This window comes from Salvelinus alpinus, chromosome 1, assembly GCF_045679555.1.
Source record: "Salvelinus alpinus chromosome 1, SLU_Salpinus.1, whole genome shotgun sequence".
NCBI classification, from domain to species: domain Eukaryota; kingdom Metazoa; phylum Chordata; class Actinopteri; order Salmoniformes; family Salmonidae; genus Salvelinus; species Salvelinus alpinus.
Window position 1 is genome coordinate 107,492,421 of NC_092086.1, and position 23,774 is coordinate 107,516,194.

The following is a 23,774-nucleotide window of genomic DNA, read 5'->3' on the forward strand; positions in this document are numbered from 1 at the left end:
CAGTCCGTCACTAACTAACAGAGTTCAGTCTGTCACTAACTAACAGAGTTCAGTCTGTCACTAACTAATAGAGTTCAGTCTGTCACTAACTAATAGAGTTCAGTCTGTCACTAACTAATAGAGTTCAGTCTGTCACTAACTAACAGAGTTCAGTCCGTCACTAACTAACAGAGTTCAGTCCGTCACTAACTAACAGAGTTCAGTCTGTCACTAACTAATAGAGTTCAGCCTGTCACTAACTAATAGAGTTCAGTCTGTCACTAACTAACAGAGTTCAGTCTGTCACTAACTAACAGAGTTCAGTCTGTCACTAACTAACAGAGTTCAGTCTGTCACTAACTAACAGAGTTCAGTCTGTAACTAACTAATAGAGTTCAGTCTGTCACTAACTAATAGAGTTCAGTCTGTCACTAACTAATAGAGTTCAGTCCGTCACTAACTAACAGAGTTCAGTCTGTCACTAACTAATAGAGTTCGGTCTGTCACTAACTAATAGAGTTCAGCCTATCACTAACTAATAGAGTTCAGTCTGTCACTAACTAAAAGAGTTCAGCCTGTCACTAACTAACAGAGTTCAGTCTGTCACTAACTAACAGAGTTCAGTCTGTCACTAACTAATAGAGTTCGGTCTGTCACTAACTAATAGAGTTCAGCCTGTCACTAACTAATAGAGTTCGGTCTGTCACTAACTAATAGAGTTCAGCCTGTCACTAACTAAAAGAGTTCAGCCTGTCACTATCTAACAGAGTTCAGCCTGTCACTAACTAATAGAGTTCAGCCTGTCACTAACTAATAGAGTTCAGCCTGTCACTAACTAATAGAGTTCAGTCTGTCACTAACTAAAAGAGTTCAGTCTGTCACTAACTAACAGAGTTCAGTCTGTCACTAACTAACAGAGTTCAGTCTGTCACTAACTAACAGGGTTCAGTCTGTCACTAACTAACAGAGTTCAGTCTGTCACTAACTAACAGAGTTCAGTCTGTCACTAACTAACAGAGTTCAGTCTGTCACTAACTAACAGAGTTCAGTCTGTCACTAACTAATAGAGTTCAGTCTGTAACTAACTAATAGAGTTCGGTCTGTGGCTGACAGTGGCAAGATGAAAGCGAGCCTGGGCAACAGAGCTGACCAAGGAGCAAGAATCCTGCCAGCCAACTCTGTGGTTGGGAGCCAAACCTCAGGTCAGACAGTCAGACACAGACTAACCAACCAGGCAGGCCAGCACACCCCGGTCACCATGTCTACACACACCACACTGTTGTTTACGCTGTCCCGATGGTTGAAAGCATTGCTCTGTGTCCTGGGCTGTAAATCACAGCCGTGTTGGGATGAGAACCCTGGCTGCCACACAAACACTGCTGCCACATCTGCAACACATCAGGAGCAGCTAGATAGAGACAGACAAAGACAGCTAGACAGAGACAGACAAAGACAGCTAGAGAGAGACAGACAAGGACAGCTAGAGAGAGACAGACAAAGACAGCTAGACAGAGATATCAAAGACAGCTAGAGACAAAGACAGCTAGACAGAGACAGACAAAGACAGCTAGACAGAGACAGACAACGACAGCTAGACAGACAAAGACGGCTAGACAGAGAGCTATACAGAGAGAGCTATACAGAGACAGAGAGAGCTAGACAGAGAGAGAGAGAGCTAGACAGAGATAGACAAAGACAGCTAGACAGAAATATCAAAGACAGCTAGAGACAAAGACAGCTAGACAGAGACAGACAAAGACAGCTAGACAGACAAAGACAGCTAGACAGAGAGCTATACAGAGAGAGCTATACAGAGACAGAGAGAGCTAGACAGAGACAGAGAGAGCTAGACAGAGATAGAGACAAAGACAGCTAGAGACAAAGATATCAAAGACAGCTAGAGACAAAGATATCAAAGACAGCTAGAGACAAAGACAGCTAGACAGAGACAGACAACGACAGCTAGACAGAACTAGACAAAGACAGCTAGACAGCTACACAGAGACAGAGAGAGCTATACAGACAAAGAGAGAGATATACAGAGATAGACAAAGACAGCTAGATCGACAACGACAGCTATACAGAGACAAAGAGAGCTACACAGAGACAGAGAGAGCTATACAGGGGCAGAGATAGCTATACAGGGGCAGAGAGAACTATACAGAAAGAGATATACAGAGACAGAGAGCGCTATAGAGAGACAGAGAGAGCTATACAGAGAGAGCTATACAGAGACAAAGAGAGCTATACAGAGACAAGCGAGCTATACAGAGACAAAGAGAGCCATACAGAGACAAAGGAAGTTATACAGAGACAGAGAGCTATACAGAGACAAGGAGAGCTATACAGAGACAAAGAGAGCTATACAGAGAGAGAGCTATACAGAGACAAAGAGAGCTATACAGAGACAAAGAGAACTATACAGAAATAGCTATAGATAGACAGAGAGAGCTAGACAGAGACAAAGAGAGCTATACAGAGACAAAGAGAGCTACACAGAGAGAGCTAGACAGAGACAGAGAGAGCTATACAGAGAGAGCTATACAGAAAGAGCTATACAGAAGGAGCTATAGATAGACAGAGAGAGCTATACAGAGACAGAAAGAGCTATACAGAGACAGAGAGAGCTATACAGAGACAGAGAGAGCTATACAGAGACAGCTATACAGAGACAGCTATACAGAGACAAAGAGAGCTATACAGAGACAGGGAGAGCTAGACAGAGAGAGCTATACAGAGACAGAGAGAGCTATACAGAGACAGACAGAGAGAGCTAGACAGAGACAAAGGGAGCTATACAGAGACAAAGAGAGCTACACAGAGAGAGCTAGACAGAGACAGAGAGAGCTATACAGAGAGAGCTATACAGAAAGAGCTATACAGAAGGAGCTATAGATAGACAGAGAGAGCTATACAGAGACAGAAAGAGCTATACAGAGACAGAGAGAGCTATACAGAGACAGAGAGAGCTATACAGAGACAGCTATACAGAGACAGCTATACAGAGACAAAGAGAGCTATACAGAGACAGGGAGAGCTAGACAGAGAGAGCTATACAGAGACAGAGAGAGCTATACAGAGACAGACAGAGAGAGCTAGACAGAGACAGAGAGAGCTAGACAGAGAGAGCTATACAGAGACAGACAGAGAGAGCTAGACAGAGACAGAGAGAGCTAGACAGAGAAAGCTATACAGAGACAGAGAGAGCTATACAGAGACAGAGAGAGCTATACAGAGACAGAGAGAGCTATACAGAGACAGAGAGAGCTATACAGAGACAAAGAGAGCTAGACAGAGAGAGAGAGCTAGACAGAGACAGAGAGAGCTATACAGAGACAGAGAGAGCTAGACAGAGACAGAGAGAGCTAGACAGAGACAGAGAGAGCTAGACAGAGACAGAGAGAGCTATACAGAGACAAAGAGAGCTAGACAGAGTCTGGTCTATCCTCCCTCTGCTTCAGCTCTGTCCTGGCTGGGGGAGACCTAGGTTCAAATACCAGGCCCTATTTATTTTCTTTTAAATACTTTAGCTGTGCTTGATTGCGCTTGCTTGGCTCTGGCACAAGGGAAACAATGGAATAGTCCCAAAAGCGCAAACCCTGCCCATGTGGCACTCCGTCTCGAGGCAGGCTCAAGCAAACGTTCAAAGTATTTGAAAGAGAACAAATACTATTGAACCCAGCAGGACCTGTGCTACAGCTCTTCCTTTTGCCAGAAGAAGACTTAAATCATGAGCAGCACCTGTTCAGTTGCCTGACAACTCAAACTGAATTCTTCCGCTGCTCTATCGTTCACTATACAGAGCCTTCAGAAAGTATTCAGACCCCTTGACTTTAACCACATTTTGTTACGTTACAGCATTATTCTAAAAGGGATTAAATAAATAAACAAATATTCAGCAATCTACACACAATATCCCATACTGACAAAGCGAAAAGAGTGTTTTTAAACTTTTGCTAATTTATAAACAATTATAAACAGAAATACCTTATTTACATAACTTTTCAGACCCTTTGCTACGAAACTCGAAATTGAGTTCAGGTGCATCCAATTTCCATTGATCAGGTGTGCCAAGATTGTAGCATCATACCCAAGAAGACTTGATGCTGTAATCGCTGCCAAAGGTGCTTCAACAAAGTACTGAGTAACGGGTCTGAATACTTATGTAAATGTAATATCAATTTTAATTTTTAATACACCTGCAAAGAATTAAAAAAAAACTGTTTTTGCTTTGTCATTATGGAGTGTTGTGTGTAGATTGATTTCATACATTTTAGAATAAGGTCCATCAGTTCCTGGGACCAATCAGAACTGTTAGAATGTGTTTGCGACTTTGTGTTCTAGAAATCGTAGGGGAGGTACTCAGATCCAGACTCATTGCGGAGAAGAAACGATTGTCTGTGGGCGTGGCGTAGCGTTTGTCCGAAGCAAGGAGTTTACGTAGCCAGGCAACCTGTTCAGCCTTTCCTGTCTTTATGTTCAGAGACAGACAGCCTTTGGAGAGGGTGAGGGGTAAATATCCAGGTTCAGCGAGGGGACAAGTTGCAGGTCGACACACCAAACTTAGATCCCATATGACACTTCATTTCCTATAGTGCACAACTTTTGACCAGCGCCCTATGAGGTCTATTGACCAGGGCCCTATGAGGTCTATTGACCAGGGCCCTACGAGGTCTATTGACCAGCGCCCTATGAGGTCTATTGACCAGCGCCCTATGAGGTCTATTGACCAGGGCCCTATGAGGTCTATTGACCAGGGCCCTATGAGGTCTATTGACCAGCGCCCTATGAGGTCTATTGACCAGGGCCCTATGAGGTCTATTGACCAGGGCCCTATGAGGTCTATTGACCAGCGCCTTATGAGGTCTATTGACCAGGGCCCTATGAGGTCTATTGACCAGGGCCCTACGAGGTCTATTGACCAGGGCCCTATGAGGTCTATTGACCAGGGCCCTATGAGGTCTATTGACCAGGGCCCTACGAGGTCTATTGACCAGCGCCCTATGAGGTCTATTGACCAGCGCCCTATGAGGTCTATTGACCAGGGCCCTATGAGGTCTATTGACCAGCGCCCTATGAGGTCTATTGACCAGGGCCCTATGAGGTCTATTGACCAGGGCCCTATGAGGTCTATTGACCAGGGCCCTATGAGGTCTATTGACCAGGGCCCTATGAGGTCTATTGACCAGCGCCCTATGAGGTCTATTGACCAGGGCCCTATGAGGTCTATTGACCAGGGCCCTATGAGGTCTATTGACCAGGGCCCTATGAGGTCTATTGACCAGCGCCCTATGAGGTCTATTGACCAGCGCCCTATGAGGTCTATTGACCAGGGCCCTATGAGGTCTATTGACCAGGGCCCTATGAGGTCTATTGACCAGGGCCCTATGAGGTCTATTGACCAGGGCCCTATGAGGTCTATTGACCAGCTCCCCATGAGGTCTATTGACCAGGGCCCTATGAGGTCTATTGACCAGGGCCCTATGAGGTCTATTGACCAGCTCCCCATGAGGTCTATTGACCAGCTCCCCATGAGGTCTATTGACCAGGGCCCTATGAGGTCTATTGACCAGGGCCCTATGAGGTCTATTGACCAGGGCCCTATAAGGTCTATTGACCAGCGCCCTATGAGGTCTATTGACCAGCGCCTTATGTGGTCTGGTCAAAAATGTCCCTACATAGTGTGATTGGGGTGTCATTTGAGACGCAGCCCAAAGCTCAGAGATATCCAAAATGGATCCCATGCTGTTATGTTATTAAAGTGTAATACTTAGTTACACAGTATTACCTACCACACTCAGGTTTTCAAACTTTTCTTTGGCTACTGTACAAGACATAAACATTTACAAATTTTAGCAGACATTCTGATACAGAGTGACATACAGGCGCAATTAGGGTTAAGCACCTTGCTCAATGGCACAGACAGATTTTTAGGGGGAGAATTCGAACCAGCGACCTTCGGTTACTGGCCCAATGCCCTTACTGCTAGGTCATCATCAGCAGACGCACTCCGAGGCTGCTGCTCTGACTGACTGACACACTGCTTGGTAAACACGAACCACGGAGAACAAAACTCATTTGTTCCTGAGAAGCATAAACATGTCACAGACCGGTGCATCATTTAATATAGAAACTGCATCCTTATTGGGGGACTACAGAAGGCTATGTTAAAACATAATGCATTTTGGGCTACATCTCATGAAAGTGACTAATGGGTCCCGTGTGGCTCAGTTGGTAGAGCATGGCACTTGCAATGCCAGGGTTGTGGGTTTAATTCCCACGGGGGACCAGTACGAATGAAAATGTATGCTCTCACTACTGCAAGCTGCTCTGGATAAGAGCATCGCCTAAATGACAAAACAATAAATGGCTGCGTGTTACGTTAGAGCTCAATTGACAGTCTAATTTTCTTGTAGAGTAAAATAGGCTATCTAATCTAATATGGTCAATTAAGGACCACACATATACACACGTCTTATCCACTCAGTGTGTGTGTGTGTGTGTGTGTGTGTGTGTGTGTGTGTGTGTGTGTGTGTGTGTGTGACTGGTGGGGTCAGAAAGGTCAGTGGCCTTGCTGCTGAGTCAGAGGTAGAACATGAAAGCTCACACACACACACACACAGGGGTGCTGCTTGTTTTCCGCAAGACTCCCAGTGAGCCACTCGGTGTTCCCAGCCCCCAGCATTATGCACCACACTGAGGGGACTCCCTCCTGGTTGACGTCCCAGTTTCCCTCACCCCTCCTGATGGTCTCCCGGTCTGCCTGCCTCTCATCTTGCTAGCTATAACACCGCCTGGTACATTGGTTTCATATACACTGTAGATTCACAGGGTTATTGATCTACACTGAACATAAATATAAACACAACATGTAAAGTGTTGGTCCCATGTTTCATGAGCTGAAATAAAAGATCCCAGAAATGTTCCATTACACACAAAAAGCTTATTTCTCAAACTTTGTGTAGAAATGTGTTGACATCCCTGTTAGTGAGCATTTCTCCTGTGCCAAGATAATCCATCCACCTGACAGGTGTGGCATATCAAGAATCTGATTAAACAGCATGATCATTACACAGGTGCACCTTGTGCTGGGGACAATAAAAGGCCCCTCTAAAATGTGCATTTTTGTCACACACACACAACACCACAGATGTCTCATGTTTTGAGGGAGCTGGCAATTGGCATGCTGACCGCAGGAATGTCAATCAGAGCTGTTGCCAGAGAATTGAATGTTCATTTCTGTACCAAAAGCCGCCTCCAACGTCGTTTTAGAGAATTTGGAAGTACGTCCAACCGGCCTCACGACCGCAGACCACATGTAACCACGCCAACCCAGGACCTCCACATCTGGCTTCTTCACCTGCGGGATCGTTTGAGTCCAGCCACCCGGATAGCTGATGAAATTGTGGGTTTGCACAACTGAATAATTTCAGCACCAGCTGTCAGAAACCGTCTCAGGGAAGCTAGTCTGCGTGCTTGTCGTCCTCACCAGGGTCTTGACCTGACTGCAGTTCGGTGTCTAAAACGACTTCAGTGGGAAAATGATCACCTTCGATGGCCACTGGTGCTCTTCACTGGTGCTCTTCACTGGTGCTCTTCACTGGTGCTCTTCACTGGTGCTCCTCATGGTGCTCCTCATGGTGCTCTTCACTGGTGCTCTTCACTGGTGCTCTTCACTGGTGCTCCTCATGGTGCTCCTCACTGGTGCTCTTCACTGGTGCTCCTCATGGTGCTCCTCATGGTGCTCCTCATGGTGCTCCTCATGGTGCCCTTCACTGGTGCTCTTCACTGGTGCTCCTCATGGTGCTCCTCATGGTGCTCTTCACTGGTGCTCTTCACTGGTGCTCTTCACTGGTGCTCCTCATGGTGCCCTTCACTGGTGCTCCTCATGGTGCTCTTCACTGGTGCTCTTCACTGGTGCCCTTCACTGGTGCTCCTCATGGTGCTCTTCACTGGTGCTCTTCACTGGTGCTCCTCATGGTGCTCTTCACTGGTGCTCCTCATGGTGCTCCTCATGGTGCTCTTCACTGGTGCTCTTCACTGGTGCTCCTCATGGTGCTCTTCACTGGTGCTCCTCATGGTGCCCTTCACTGGTGCCCTTCACTGGTGCTCTTCACTGGTGCTCCTCATGGTGCCCTTCACTGGTGCTCCTCATGGTGCCCTTCACTGGTGCTCCTCATGGTGCCCTTCACTGGTGCCCTTCACTGGTGCTCCTCATGGTGCCCTTCACTGGTGCCCTTCACTGGTGCTCCTCATGGTGCTCTTCACTGGTGCTCTTCATGGTGCTCTTCACTGGTGCTCCTCATGGTGCTCTTCATGGATGCTTCCCGTTGTGTAGGCGAGCGGTTTGCTGATGTCAACGTTGTGAACAGAGAGCCCCATGGTGGAGGTGGGGTTATGGGATGGGCAGACATAAGCTACTGACAATGAACACAATGTAATTTTATCGATGGCAATTTGAATGCACAGCGATACCGTGAGGAGATCCTGAGGCCCGTTGTCGTGCCATTCATCCACCACCATCACCTCATGTTTCAGCATGATAATGCACAGCGCCAGGCCACAATCAACAGCCTGATCAACTCTATGTGAAGGAGATGTGTCGCGCTGCATGAGGCAAACGGAGGTCACACCAGATACTGACTGGTTCTGATCCACACCCCTACCTTTTTTAAGGTATCTGTGACCAGATGCACATCTGTTTTCCCAGTCATGTGAAATCCATAGATTAGGGCCCAATTCATTTATATCAATTGAAGGATTTCCTTATATTATATGTAATTTAGCAAAATCTTTGGAATTGTTGAATGTTGGGTTTATATTTTTGTTCAGAGTAAAATATAAAAAATGACAAGAAACCAATTCCCATTAAATGTCAAGCACATTCAGTCCATCTCCATGCTCCGGGTAACGTAACACCGATCCCGACCAGGACCAGCGGACTAGGTCCCATCTGACACAGAGCTGCTGTCCAATGGGGTTATCCAGTACACTGTGTTACTAGCCTAGTTACAGTAGTCAGGGCAGCATAGTGACCCTGTCACGTGATCATTACCTTGTGCTGCACTGTCCTCCTGTCCCTCTGCAGCTCAGGGTCACAGTAATAGTCTCAGGATGTGTGGGGAATCTCTACCTGGAAACACAAAGAGGTCAAAGTTCAGTCATCAACACCTTCCATTGTGTTGTAGAAAATACTCTTACAGTGGGGAGAACAAGTATTTGATACACTGCCGATTTTGCAGGTTTTCCTACTTACAAAGCATGTAGAGGTCTGTAATTTTTATCATAGGTACACTTCAACTGTGAGAGACGGAATCTAAAACAAAAATCCAGAAAATCACATTGTATGATTTTTAAATAATTAATTTGCATTTTATTGCATGACATAAGTATTTGATCACCTACCAACCAGTAAGAATTCCGGCTCTCACAGACCTGTTAGTTTTTCTTTAAGAAGCCCTCCTGTTCTCCACTCATTACCTGTATTAACTGCACCTGTTTGAACTCGTTACCTGTATAAAAGACACCTGTCCACACACTCAATCAAACAGATTCCAACCTCTCCACAATGGCCAAGACCAGAGAGCTGTGTAAGGACATCAGGGATAAAATTGTAGACCTGCACAAGGCTGGGATGGGCTACAGGACAATAGGCAAGCAGCTTGGTGAGAAGGAAACAACTGTTGGCGCAATTATTAGAAAATGGAAGAAGTTCAAGATGACGGTCAATCACCCTCGGTCTGGGGCTCCATGCAAGATTTCACCTCGTGGGGCATCAATGATCATGAGGAAGGTGAGGGATCAGCCCAGAACTACACGGCAGGACCTGGTCAATGACCTGAAGAGAGCTGGGACCACAGTCTCAAAGAAAACCATTAGTAACACACTACGCCGTCATGGATTAAAATCCTGCAGCGCACGCAAGGTCCCCCTGCTTAAGCCAGTGCATGTCCAGGCCTGTCTGAAGTTTGCCAATGACCATCTGGATGATCCAGAGGAGGAATGGGAGAAGGTCATGTGGTCTGATGAGACAAAAATAGAGCTTTTTGGTCTAACTCCACTCACCGTGTTTGGAGGAAGAAGAAGTATGAGTACAACCCCAAGAACACCATCCCAACCGTGAAGCATGAAGGTGGAAACATCATTCTTTGGGGATGCTTTTCTGCAAAGGGGACAGGACGACTGCACCGTATTGAGGGGAGGATGGATGGGGCCATGTATCGCGAGATCTTGGCCAACAACCTCCTTCCCTCAGTAAGTGCATTGAAGATGGGTCGTGGCTGGGTCTTCCAGCATGACAACGACCCGAAACACACAGCCAGGGCAACTAAGGAGTGGCTCCGTAAGAAGCATCTCAAGGTCCTGGAGTGGCCTAGCCAGTCTCCAGACCTGAACCCAATAGAAAATCTTTGGAGGGAGCTGAACGTCCGTATTGCCCAGCAACAGCCCCGAAACCTGAAGGATCTGGAGAAGATCTGTAGGGAGGAGTGGGCCAAAATCCCTGCTGCAGTGTGTGCAAACCTAGTCAAGAACTACAGGAAACGTATGATCTCTGTAATTGCAAACAAAGGTTTCTGTACCAAATATTAAGTTCTGCTTTTCTGATGTATCAAATACTTATGTCATGCAATAAAATGCAAATTAATTACTTAAAAATCATACAATGTGATTTTCTGGATTTTTGTTTTAGATTCCGTCTCTCATAGTTGAAGTGTACCTATGATAAAAATTACAGACCTCTACATGCTTTGTAAGTAGGAAAACCTGCAAAATCGGCAGTGTATCAAATACTTGTTCTCCCCACTGTATAATAGCCTATTCCATCCAATAATCAAAAGGACTCATTTATGTCATTTAGTTGACAGAGCGAGATCTCCTGCACCCCAAGGCCTGAGCTGAGAAAAACGCCACAGTTGTGACACACCAGTTGTCCACTCTGCCTCTGCTGTGTGGAGAGTCAACACCAGTTGGCCACTCTGCCTCTGCTGTGTGGAGAGTCAACACCAGGTGTCCCCTCTGCCTCTGCTGTGTGGAGAGTCAACACCAGTTGTCCACTCTGCCTCTGCTGTGTGGAGAGTCAACACCAGGTGTCCCCTCTGCCTCTGCTGTGTGGAGAGTCAACACCAGGTGTCCCCTCTGCCTCTGCTGTGTGGAGAGTCAACACCAGGTGTCCACTCTGCCTCTGCTGTGTGGAGAGTCAACACCAGTTGTCCACTCTGCCTCTGCTGTGTGGAGAGTCAACACCAGTTGGCCACTCTGCCTCTGCTGTGTGGAGAATCAACACCAGTTGTCCACTCTGCCTCTGCTGTGTGGAGAGTCAACACCAGTTGTCCACTCTGCCTCTGCTGTGTGGAGAGTCAACACCAGTTGGCCACTCTGCCTCTGCTGTGTGGAGAGTCAACACCAGTTGGCCACTCTGCCTCTGCTGTGTGGAGAGTCAACACCAGTTGGCCACTCTGCCTCTGCTGTGTGGAGAGTCAATACCAGGTGTCCCCTCTGCCTCTGCTGTGTGGAGAGTCAACACCAGTTGTCCCCTCTGCCTCTGCTGTGTGGAGAATCAACACCAGTTGGCCACTCTGCCTCTGCTGTGTGGAGAGTCAACACCAGGTGTCCCCTCTGCCTCTGCTGTGTGGAGAGTCAACACCAGTTGTCCCCTCTGCCTCTGCTGTGTGGAGAGTCAACACCAGGTGTCCCCTCTGCCTCTGCTGTGTGGAGAGTCAACACCAGTTGTCCACTCTGCCTCTGCTGTGTGGAGAGTCAACACCAGTTGGCCACTCTGCCTCTGCTGTGTGGAGAGTCAACACCAGTTGGCCACTCTGCCTCTGCTGTGTGGAGAGTCAATACCAGTTGGCCACTCTGCCTCTGCTGTGTGGAGAGTCAACACCAGGTGTCCCCTCTGCCTCTGCTGTGTGGAGAGTCAACACCAGTTGTCCCCTCTGCCTCTGCTGTGTGGAGAATCAACACCAGTTGGCCACTCTGCCTCTGCTGTGTGGAGAGTCAACACCAGGTGTCCCCTCTGCCTCTGCTGTGTGGAGAGTCAACACCAGTTGTCCCCTCTGCCTCTGCTGTGTGGAGAGTCAACACCAGGTGTCCCCTCTGCCTCTGCTGTGTGGAGAGTCAACACCAGTTGGCCACTCTGCCTCTGCTGTGTGGAGAGTCAACACCAGTTGGCCACTCTGCCTCTGCTGTGTGGAGAGTCAACACCAGTTGGCCACTCTGCCTCTGCTGTGTGGAGAGTCAATACCAGTTGGCCACTCTGCCTCTGCTGTGTGGAGAGTCAACACCAGGTGTCCCCTCTGCCTCTGCTGTGTGGAGAGTCAACACCAGTTGTCCCCTCTGCCTCTGCTGTGTGGAGAATCAACACCAGTTGGCCACTCTGCCTCTGCTGTGTGGAGAATCAACACCAGTTGGCCACTCTGCCTCTGCTGTGTGGAGAGTCAACACCAGGTGTCCACTCTGCCTCTGCTGTGTGGAGAATCAACACCAGTTGGCCACTCTGCCTCTGCTGTGTGGAGAATCAACACCAGTTGTCCCCTCTGCCTCTGCTGTGTGGAGAGTCAACACCAGTTGGCCACTCTGCCTCTGCTGTGTGGAGAGTCAACACCAGGTGTCCACTCTACCTCTGCTGTGTGGAGAGTCAACACCAGGTGTCCACTCTGCCTCTGCTGTGTGGAGAGTCAACAGCAGAGAGAAGCAGAACAGACTCTGGTCTGTTAGCTCCACTACTGACTGATCACAGCTGCCAACACACACACACACACACACACACACACACACACACACACACACACACACACACACACACACACACACACACACACACACACACACACACACACACACACACACACACACACACACACACACACACACACACACACACACACACAGCTAGCGGCTCCGTTCACAAGAGTTAGTGTGATGGAGAGACAACCATTTACCCCACAACGTCCAGCAGGTAATCAGACAGAGACAAACACAGACACACGGCAAATAGTTTTCCATGTGTAATAACTGTCAACGGCCAGTGTTACAGAACATAACGGTCCAACCTAAACCCTTAACTTCTAATCCCTCTCATGTCCCCTGAGGTCCAGCATGAGGGGCTTCAGTCACACCTTAACTAACAACCATGATAACCAGCAATGTGCCAACCAGGGTGTAGGTCTTCCTTTATTTTTAATGCCCTCTCCTCTCCACCACCACTCCTCTACAGCACCACTCCTCTCCACCACCACTCCTCTCCTCTACACCACCACTCCTCTCCTCTACAGCACCACTCCTCTCCTCTACAGCACCACTCCTCTACAGCACCACTCCTCTACAGCACCACTCCTCTACAGCACCACTCCTCTCCTCTACAGCACCACTCCTCTCCTCTACAGCACCACTCCTCTACAGCACCACTCCTCTCCTCTACACCACCACTCCTCTCCTCTACACCACCACTCCTCTCCTCTCCACCACCACTCCTCTCCTCTCCACCACCACTCCTCTCCTCTCCACCACCACTCCTCTCCTCTCCACCACCACTCCTCTCCTCTCCACCACCACTCCTCTCCACCACCACTCCTCTCCACCACCACTCCTCTCCAGCAGCACCACTCCTCTACAGCACCACCACTCCTCTACAGCACCACCACTCCTCTACAGCAGCACCACTCCTCTCCAGCACCACCACTCCTCTACAGCACCACCACTCCTCTACAGCACCACCACTCCTCTACAGCACCACCACTCCTCTCCAGCACCACCACTCCTCTACAGCACCACCACTCCTCTACAGCACCACCACTCCTCTACAGCACCACCACTCCTCTACAGCACCACCACTCCTCTACAGCACCACCACTCCTCTCCTCTACAGCACCACCACTCCTCTCCTCTACAGCACCACCACTCCTCTCCTCTACAGCACCACCACTCCTCTCCCCTACAGCACCACCACTCCTCTCCACCACATCTCCTCTACAGCACATCTCTACAGCACCACTCCCTCTCCTATCATTCAGCAGGCCTGCCATCCTGCCATCCCGCCTGCCTGCCATCCTGCCTGTCTTCCTGCCATCCTGCCTGTCTTCCTGCCTGCCTGCCATCCTGCCTGCCTGCCATCCTACCATCCTGCCTGCCATCCTGTCTTCCTGCCATCCTGCCTGTCTTCCTGCCATCCTGCCTGTCTTCCTGCCTGCCATCCTGCCTGCCATCCTGCCTGCCTGCCATCCTGCCTTCCTGGGAGTCTGGAAATAGTTTGATGATGAACAAGGCAGAAACAGTCAGTGGTATCTTTACAATATAGAATGAATTAATTTGCATATAATTTACTGCTGCGTTTATGACCCACCATCATCTTCTATCCATGGAAAAGAGAGAGACAGAGAGATACAGAGAGAGACAGAGAGGGACAGAGAGAGAGGGACAGAGAGAGAGGGACAGAGAGAGAGGGACAGAGACAGAGAGGGACAGAGAGGGACAGAGAGGGACAGAGAGGGACAGAGAGAGAGAGAGAGAGAGAGAGACAGAGAGGGACCGAGAGGGACAGATCCTTACCAAGTACAGGCTGAGTGACCGATTGGCAATAGAAACCGGCAGACATAAAAAGACATGGCTACCCAAAGAGGAGTGTGTATGTGGTCACTGCCTGACAGGGGAGGTAGAGACAGAGATGCACTTTCTCCTTTACTGTGAGAAATATTCCTCAGCCAAGAGATTCATTATTCACAGAAACGACTACATTTAGTCCACATTTTAACTTATTTAACCAGATGAAAAACTAAAAATACTCATATGGGCGAAGGAGCAATGGCTCCTCTTGAAGCAAAATATGTATTTGCCTGCCATAGCCTGAGAGACACTGAATAATAACATCTGCATAGTAAACAGTAACTTACTTATTATTACTGTTATTGTTATGACTATTATTATTGTTGTTTATCATTCCAAATAGTAGTGGTGATGATGATGGTAATGATAACAGTCGAGTGATGGTGGTAGTAGTAGTAGTGATGATGGTAATGATAACAGTTTAGTGATGGTGGTGGTAGTAGTAGTGATGATGGAAATGATAACAGTTTAGTGATGGTGGTGGTAGTAGTAGTGATGATGGTAATGATAACAGTTTAGTGATGGTGGTGGTAGTAGTGATGATGGTAATGATAACAGTCTAGTGATGGTGGTGGTAGTAGTAGTAGTGATGATGGTAATGATAACAGTTTAGTGATGGTGGTGGTAGTAGTAGTAGTGATGATGGTAATGATAACAGTCTAGTGATGGTGGTGGTAGTAGTAGTAGTGATGATGGTAATGATAACAGTTTAGTGATGGTGGTGGTAGTAGTAGTAGTGATGATGGTAATGATAACAGTTTAGTGATGGTGGTGGTAGTAGTAGTGATGATGGAAATGATAACAGTTTAGTGATGGTGGTGGTAGTAGTGATGATGGAAATGATAACAGTTTAGTGATGGTGGTGGTAGTAGTAGTAGTAGTAGTAGTGATGGAAATGATAACAGTCTAGTGATGGTGGTAGTAGTAGTAGTGATGGAAATGATAACAGTTTAGTGATGGTGGTGGTAGTAGTAGTAGTGATGATGGTAATGATAACAGTTTAGTGATGGTGGTGGTAGTAGTAGTAGTGATGATGGAAATGATAACAGTTTAGTGATGGTGGTGGTAGTAGTAGTAGTAGTAGTGATGGAAATGATAACAGTCTAGTGATGGTGGTAGTAGTAGTAGTGATGGAAATGATAACAGTTTAGTGATGGTGGTGGTAGTAGTGATGATGGAAATGATAACAGTTTAGTGATGGTGGTGGTAGTAGTAGTGATGATGGAAATGATAACAGTTTAGTGATGGTGGTGGTAGTAGTGATGATGGAAATGATAACAGTTTAGTGATGGTGGTGGTAGTAGTAGTAGTAGTAGTAGTGATGGAAATGATAACAGTCTAGTGATGGTGGTAGTAGTAGTAGTGATGGAAATGATAACAGTTTAGTGATGGTGGTGGTAGTAGTAGTAGTGATGATGGTAATGATAACAGTTTAGTGATGGTGGTGGTAGTAGTAGTAGTGATGATGGAAATGATAACAGTTTAGTGATGGTGGTGGTAGTAGTAGTAGTAGTAGTAGTGATGGAAATGATAACAGTCTAGTGATGGTGGTAGTAGTAGTAGTGATGGAAATGATAACAGTTTAGTGATGGTGGTGGTAGTAGTGATGATGGAAATGATAACAGTTTAGTGATGGTGGTGGTAGTAGTGATGATGGAAATGGTAACAGTAGTGATGGTAATGATAACAGTCTAGTGATGGTAGTAGTAGTGATGGTAATGATAACAGTCTAGTGATGGTAGTAGTGGTAGTAGTGATGGTAATGATAACAGTCTAGTGATGGTAGTAGTAGTAGTAGTGATGGTAATGATAACAGTCTAGTGATGGTAGTAGTGGTAGTAGTGATGGTAATGATAACAGTCTAGTGATGGTGGTGGTAGTAGTGATGATGGAAATGATAACAGTTTAGTGATGGTGGTGGTAGTAGTAGTAGTACTAGTAGTAGTAGTAGTGATGGAAATGATAACAGTCTAGTGATGGTGGTGGTAGTAGTAGTAGTGATGGAAATGATAACAGTTTAGTGATGGTGGTAGTAGTAGTAGTAGTAGTGATGGTAATGATAACAGTCTAGTGATGGTAGTAGTAGTAGTAGTAGTGATGGAAATGATAACAGTCTAGTGATGGTGGTAGTAGTAGTGATGATGGTAATGATAACAGTTTAGTGATGGTGGTGGTAGTAGTAGTAGTGATGATGGTAATGATAACAGTCTAGTGATGGTGGTGGTAGTAGTAGTAGTGATGATGGTAATGATAACAGTTTAGTGATGGTGGTGGTAGTAGTAGTAGTGATGATGGTAATGATAACAGTTTAGTGATGGTGGTGGTAGTAGTGATGATGGAAATGATAACAGTTTAGTGATGGTGGTGGTAGTAGTAGTAGTAGTAGTAGTGATGGAAATGATAACAGTCTAGTGATGGTGGTAGTAGTAGTAGTGATGGAAATGATAACAGTTTAGTGATGGTGGTGGTAGTAGTAGTAGTGATGATGGTAATGATAACAGTTTAGTGATGGTGGTGGTAGTAGTAGTAGTGATGATGGAAATGATAACAGTTTAGTGATGGTGGTGGTAGTAGTAGTAGTAGTAGTGATGGAAATGATAACAGTCTAGTGATGGTGGTAGTAGTAGTAGTGATGGAAATGATAACAGTTTAGTGATGGTGGTGGTAGTAGTGATGATGGAAATGATAACAGTTTAGTGATGGTGGTGGTAGTAGTGATGATGGAAATGGTAACAGTTTAGTGATGGTGGTGGTAGTAGTAGTAGTAGTAGTAGTGATGGAAATGATAACAGTCTAGTGATGGTGGTAGTAGTAGTAGTGATGGAAATGATAACAGTTTAGTGATGGTGGTGGTAGTAGTGATGATGGAAATGATAACAGTTTAGTGATGGTGGTGGTAGTAGTGATGATGGAAATGATAACAGTTTAGTGATGGTGGTGGTAGTAGTAGTAGTAGTAGTAGTAGTAGTAGTGATGGAAATGATAACAGTCTAGTGATGGTGGTGGTAGTAGTAGTAGTAGTAGTAGTAGTGATGGAAATGATAACAGTCTAGTGATGGTGGTGGTAGTAGTGATGATGGAAATGATAACAGTTTAGTGATGGTGGTGGTAGTAGTAGTAGTAGTAGTAGTAGTAGTAGTAGTGATGGAAATGATAACAGTCTAGTGATGGTGGTGGTAGTAGTAGTAGTAGTAGTGATGGTAATGATAACAGTCTAGTGATGGTGGTAGTAGTAGTAGTGATGGTAATGATAACAGTCTAGTGATGGTAGTAGTAGTGATGGTAATGATAACAGTCTAGTGATGGTAGTAGTGGTAGTAGTGATGGTAATGATAACAGTCTAGTGATGGTAGTAGTAGTAGTAGTGATGGTAATGATAACAGTCTAGTGATGGTAGTAGTGGTAGTAGTGATGGTAATGATAACAGTCTAGTGATGGTGGTGGTAGTAGTGATGATGGAAATGATAACAGTTTAGTGATGGTGGTGGTAGTAGTAGTAGTACTAGTAGTAGTAGTAGTGATGGAAATGATAACAGTCTAGTGATGGTGGTGGTAGTAGTAGTAGTAGTAGTGATGGAAATGATAACAGTTTAGTGATGGTGGTAGTAGTAGTAGTAGTAGTGATGGTAATGATAACAGTCTAGTGATGGTAGTAGTAGTAGTAGTAGTGATGGAAATGATAACAGTCTAGTGATGGTGGTAGTAGTAGTAGTAGTAGTGATGGTAATGATAACAGTTTAGTGATGGTGGTAGTAGTAGTAGTAGTAGTGATGGAAATTATAACAGTTTAGTGATGGTGGTGGTAGTAGTAGTGATGGAAATGATAACAGTCTAGTGATGGTAGTAGTAGTAGTAGTGATGGAAATGATAACAGTTTAGTGATGGTGGTAGTAGTAGTAGTGATGGAAATGATAACAGTCTAGTGATGGTGGTGGTAGTAGTAGTAGTAGTAGTAGTAGTAGTAGTGATGGTAATGATAACAGTCTAGTGATGGTGGTGGTAGTAGTAGTAGTAGTAGTAGTAGCGATGGAAATGATAACAGTTTAGTGATGGTGGTGATAGTAGTGATGGAAATGATAACAGTCTGGTGATGGTGGTAGTAGTAGTAGTAGTGATGGAAATGATAACAGTTTAGTGATGGTGGTGGTAGTAGTAGTGATGATAACAGTTTAGTGATGGTGGTAGTAGTAGTAGTAGTGATGATGATGGAAATGATAACAGTTTAGTGATGGTGGTGGTAGTAGTAGTAGTGATGATGATAATGATAACAGTCTAGTGATGGTGGTAGTAGTAGTAGTGATGATAATAATGATAACAGTCTAGTGATGGTGGTGGTAGTAGTAGTAGTGATGATAATAATGATAACAGTCTAGTGATGGTGGTGGTAGTAGTAGTGATGATGGTAATGATAACAGTCTAGTGATGGTGGTGGTAGTAGTAGTGATGATAATAATGATAACAGTCTAGTGATGGTGGTGGTAGTAGTAGTGATGATGGTAATGATAATGATAACAGTTTAGTGATGGTAGTAGTAGTAGTAGTAGTAGTAGTGATGATGGTAATGATAACAGTCTAGTGATGGTGGTGGTAGTAGTAGTAGTAGTAGTAGTAGTAGTAGTACTAATGTAATGGATAGTAGTAGTGATGGTGGTAGTAGTAGTAGTAGTAGTAGTGATGATGGTAATGATAACAGTCTAGTGATGGTAGTAGTAGTAGTGATGATGGTAATGATAACAGTCTAGTGATGGTGGTGGTAGAAGTAGTAATGATGATAGTAGTTGTAGTACTAATGTAATGGTGAAGATGCCTGTTATTTAGTTATAAGTTAGTTATAGTTTCATTTTACATGTTTAAATATTTATATTTGTTATATTTCTACTATTGACAGTTACCATTTTATTGTTGTCATTTAAAATGTGTATTATTATTATTTACTACCATTTTAAATTATTATGTGTTATTCTGTATTATTTTATAACAATGTATATTGTATACATTGTTGCTTTGGCAATATTGACATAATGTTTTACATGTCAATAAAGCAGCTGGAACTTGAATTTGAGAGAATGAGAGAGAGAGAGAGAGACAGAGAGAGAGAAAGACATAGACAGAGAGAAGAGACAGAGAGAGAGACAGAGACAGAGACAGAGAGACACTGTATATATACATAATATGTGTAGTGTCTTTATTCTTTTGAAACTTCTGTTTGTTAAATGTTTACTGTTAATTTATATTTTTTATTTCACTTTTGTATATTATCTACCTCACTTTCTTTGGCAATGTTAACATATGTTTCCCATGCTAATAAAGCCCCTTGAATTGAATCGAGAGACAGAGAGAGAGTGATAAATATTCCTCACCAAGAGGTTCATTATTCACAGGAAAGCCTAAATCCATTCCAAATTTTAACTTATTAAAACAGAGGAAAAACTAAAAATACTCATGAGCGAAGGAGCATGACAGCAGCACAATTAGACCCAAGCAAATCATGAGAAAACAAAAAGATCATTCTTTCCAATGTGTCAAGTAATTAACAAAAAAACAGAGCAAACTAGAATGCTATTTGGCCCTGAACAGAGAGTACACAGTGGCAGAATACCTGACCACTGTGACGGACCCAAACTTAAGGAAAGCTTTGACTATGTACAGACTCAGTGAGCATAGCCTTGCTATTGAGAAAGGCCGCTGTAGGCAGACATGGCTCTCAAGAGAAGACAGGCTATGTGTACACTGCCCACAAAATGAGGTGGAAACTGAGCTGCACTTCCTAACCTCCTGCCAAATGTATGACCTTAGAGACACATATTTCCCTCAGATTACACAGATCCACAAAGAACTAGAAAACAAACCCAATTTTGATAAACTCCCATATCTATTGGGTGAAATACCACAGTGTGCCATCACAGTAGCAAGATTTGTGACCTGTTGCCACAAGAAAGGTCAACCAGTGAAGAACAAACACCACTGTAAATATTGTTTATTAAAAAAAAAAAGTTTTTCACTTTTGTTTATTGTCTATTTCACTTGCTTTGGCAATATAAACATGTGCTTCCCATGCCAATAAAGCCCTTTGAATTGAATTTTGAGAGAGAGAGAGAGAGAGCGGGAGACAGAAATAGAGAAAGAGACAGAATTAGAGAAAGAGAGAAAGAGAGAGACAGAAATAGAGAAAGAGAAAAATAGAGAGAGAGAAATAAAGAGAGAGAGAGACAGAAATAGAGAAATAGAGAAAGAGACAGAAATAGAGAAATAGAGAAAGAGACAGAAATAGAGAAATAGAGAAAGAGACAGAAATAGAGAAATAGAGAAAGAGACAGAAATAGAGAAATAGAGAAAGAGACAGAAATAGAGAAAGAGAGAAACAGAAATAGAGAAAGCGAGAGGAAGAATAAATGCCTGCCTGGGATGTGGGCATTTCAAAACAGAGCTTTATGAAGCACACAGAGGAGTCTGGTAGAAACACTGTTAACACTGAGAAGCACAAGCAGCTTTGCACGGTTTCAATACAATAGCAACACAATCAGGATCACTACAAACTGCTTCCACAGCTTTTTACAAGGGATCTGAGCAATGGGACGTTTATGAATTAGTAAAAGATTGACCAGTCTTCTGACTGGCTTCTGCTGCATAAATGCAACGTCAGGTTTCTGTGTGTGCAGACTAGAGCATTAACTAGCCTTATATGACTTGTCAACATGGCTCACACAGAAAGAGCCCTGGCTGCCAACAGAATGCATATCAACATTACTAGATCCTATTAACACCACACTGCTGATTCCTCCATTAACATTACTCAGATGATTGGAATGTGTTCCATTCATCAACGGCACAGAGGGAGATAGCATTCTGAGATTCTAAGATAGATTCTAACTTGGTGTGAGGTCATAGAAATAGAATTTCCAGAAGGGTCATTCTCACTCAAGTCAATGTTTCGTGACATGTGGGCCAGGCCGGCGGCCATGGTGAGTGTACTTCTAGGCTATTTCTATAGTGTAGTCTAGCAAAGCTACTTACTAGATGATGAAAAGGGACTTTAAAGGTCTGTGCTGTATCAGCTAAAAGGCTCGTAGAGCTGCTGCTACGTGGGCATTGATTGGTCAGGCTCTAGCAGGACTCTCATTACAAACTGTAGATACGTTAATTGTGACTATATCAATGTCCTGAAGAAACCTTGATTACACTGCAAAGCAAAGAGACCGAAGACATTACACTACAGTCAAGTTTCCTACAATACTCAGTCTGGCCTTGTATTGCACTTTGACCCTTTTTAAGGACACATGTGGGTAAAGAAATAGCCTAGATATGATACATTGGAAAAGATTGACCAAAATGTTGAGAAACTAGGTGAGTAAAACAGGGTGTATACCATGCTTCCAGAATCACCGCTGTACTGTAGAGGAGGCTACATTCATTGTGTGATGTGTTCAATAGGGAAATAAGTGCCACATTGTGTTGCCACATTGCGTTTCATTGTATTGACACATTGCGTTTCATTGCGTTGACACATTGCGTTTCATTGTATTGACACATTGCGTTTCATTGTATTGACACATTGCGTTTCATTGCGTTGACACATTGCGTTTCATTGCGTTGCCACATTACGTTTCATTGCGTTGACTCATTGCGTTGACACATTGCGTTTCATTGCGTTGACACATTACGTTTCATTGCGTTGCCACATTACGTTTCATTGCGTTGCCACATTACGTTTCATTGCGTTGACTCATTGTGTTGACACATTGCGTTTCATTGCGTTGACACATTGCGTTGACACATTGCGTTGACACATTGCATTTCATTGAATTGACACATTGCGTTTCATTGCGTTGACACATTGCGTTTCATTGCGTTTCATTGCGTTGACACATTGTGTTGACACATTGCGTTGACACATTGCGTTGACACATTGCGTTTCATTGCGTTGACACATTGCGTTTCATTGCGTTGACACATTGTGTTTCATTGCGTTTCATTGCGTTGACACATTGCGTTTCATTGCGTTTCATTGCGTTGACACATTGCGTTTCATTGCGTTGACACATTGCGTTGACACATTACGTTTCATTGCGTTGACACATTGCGTTTCATTGCGTTGACACATTGTGTTTCATTGCGTTTCATTGCGTTGACACATTGCGTTTCATTGCGTTTCATTGCGTTGACACATTGCGTTTCATTGCGTTGACACATTACGTTTCATTGCGTTGACACATTACGTTTCATTGCGTTGACACATTGCATCTCATTGCGTTGACACATTACGTTTCATTGCGTTGACACATTACGTTTCATTGCGTTGACACATTGCGTCTCATTGCGTTGACACATTGCGTTTCATTGCGTTGACACATTGCGTTTCATTGCGTTGACACATTGCGTTTCATTGAATTGACACATTGCGTTTCATTGAATTGACACATTGCGTTGACACATTGCGTTTCATTGCGTTGACACATTGCGTTTCATTGCGTTGACACATTGCGTTTCATTGCGTTGACACATTGCGTTTCATTGCGTTTCATTGCGTTGACACATTGCGTTTCATTGTGTTGACACATTGCGTTTCATTGCGTTGACACATTGCGTTTCATTGCGTTTCATTGCTTGACACATTGTGTTGACACATTGCGTTTCATTGCGTTGACACATTGCGTTTCATTGCGGTGACACATTGCGTTTCATTGCGTTGACACATTGCGTTTCATTGCGTTGACACATTGTGTTGACACATTGCGTTTCATTGCGTTTCATTGCGTTGACACATTGCGTTTCATTGCGTTGACACATTGCATTACTGAAGTGGGTGGAGGCAGCAGGGATCTGAGCCTATGTGGCCACACAGGATGAACCTGTTTACTCTTCACCCAGAGTTGTGTCCTAAATATGACACTATTCCCTATATAGTGCACTACTTTAGACCAGAGCCCTATTCCCTATATTAGTGCACTACTTTAGACCAGGCTCTGGACAATTCTGAGAAATATCACTGTGTTGAAAATCCCAAATTGTTTGTATAAACAACTCAATTCAGAAAGACACACTTACCCCACCAGACATGTGACCAGGGGTCTCTTCACAGTCCCCAAATCCAAAACAATTCTAAGGCAACATACAGTGTTATATAGAGCCACGGTTGCACGGTTAGAGCCACGGTTACACGGTTAGAGCCACGGTTATACGGTTAGAGCCACGGT

The 23,774-nt window shown here is 44.6% G+C and overlaps 1 protein-coding gene across 5 annotated transcripts in view; it reads right to left on the minus strand.

Moving 5' to 3' along the window:
* Positions 1–23,774, minus strand: part of LOC139538222 (spermatid perinuclear RNA-binding protein-like) — a 202,158-nt gene that overhangs the window by 133,457 nt on the left and 44,927 nt on the right. For all 5 annotated transcript variants that reach the window (XM_071340094.1, XM_071340087.1, XM_071340084.1 and 2 more), the window contains exon 2: positions 9,035–9,112. The gene's annotated coding sequence lies outside the window, so the exon portion shown is untranslated. The remainder of the gene's footprint in view (positions 1–9,034; positions 9,113–23,774) is intronic.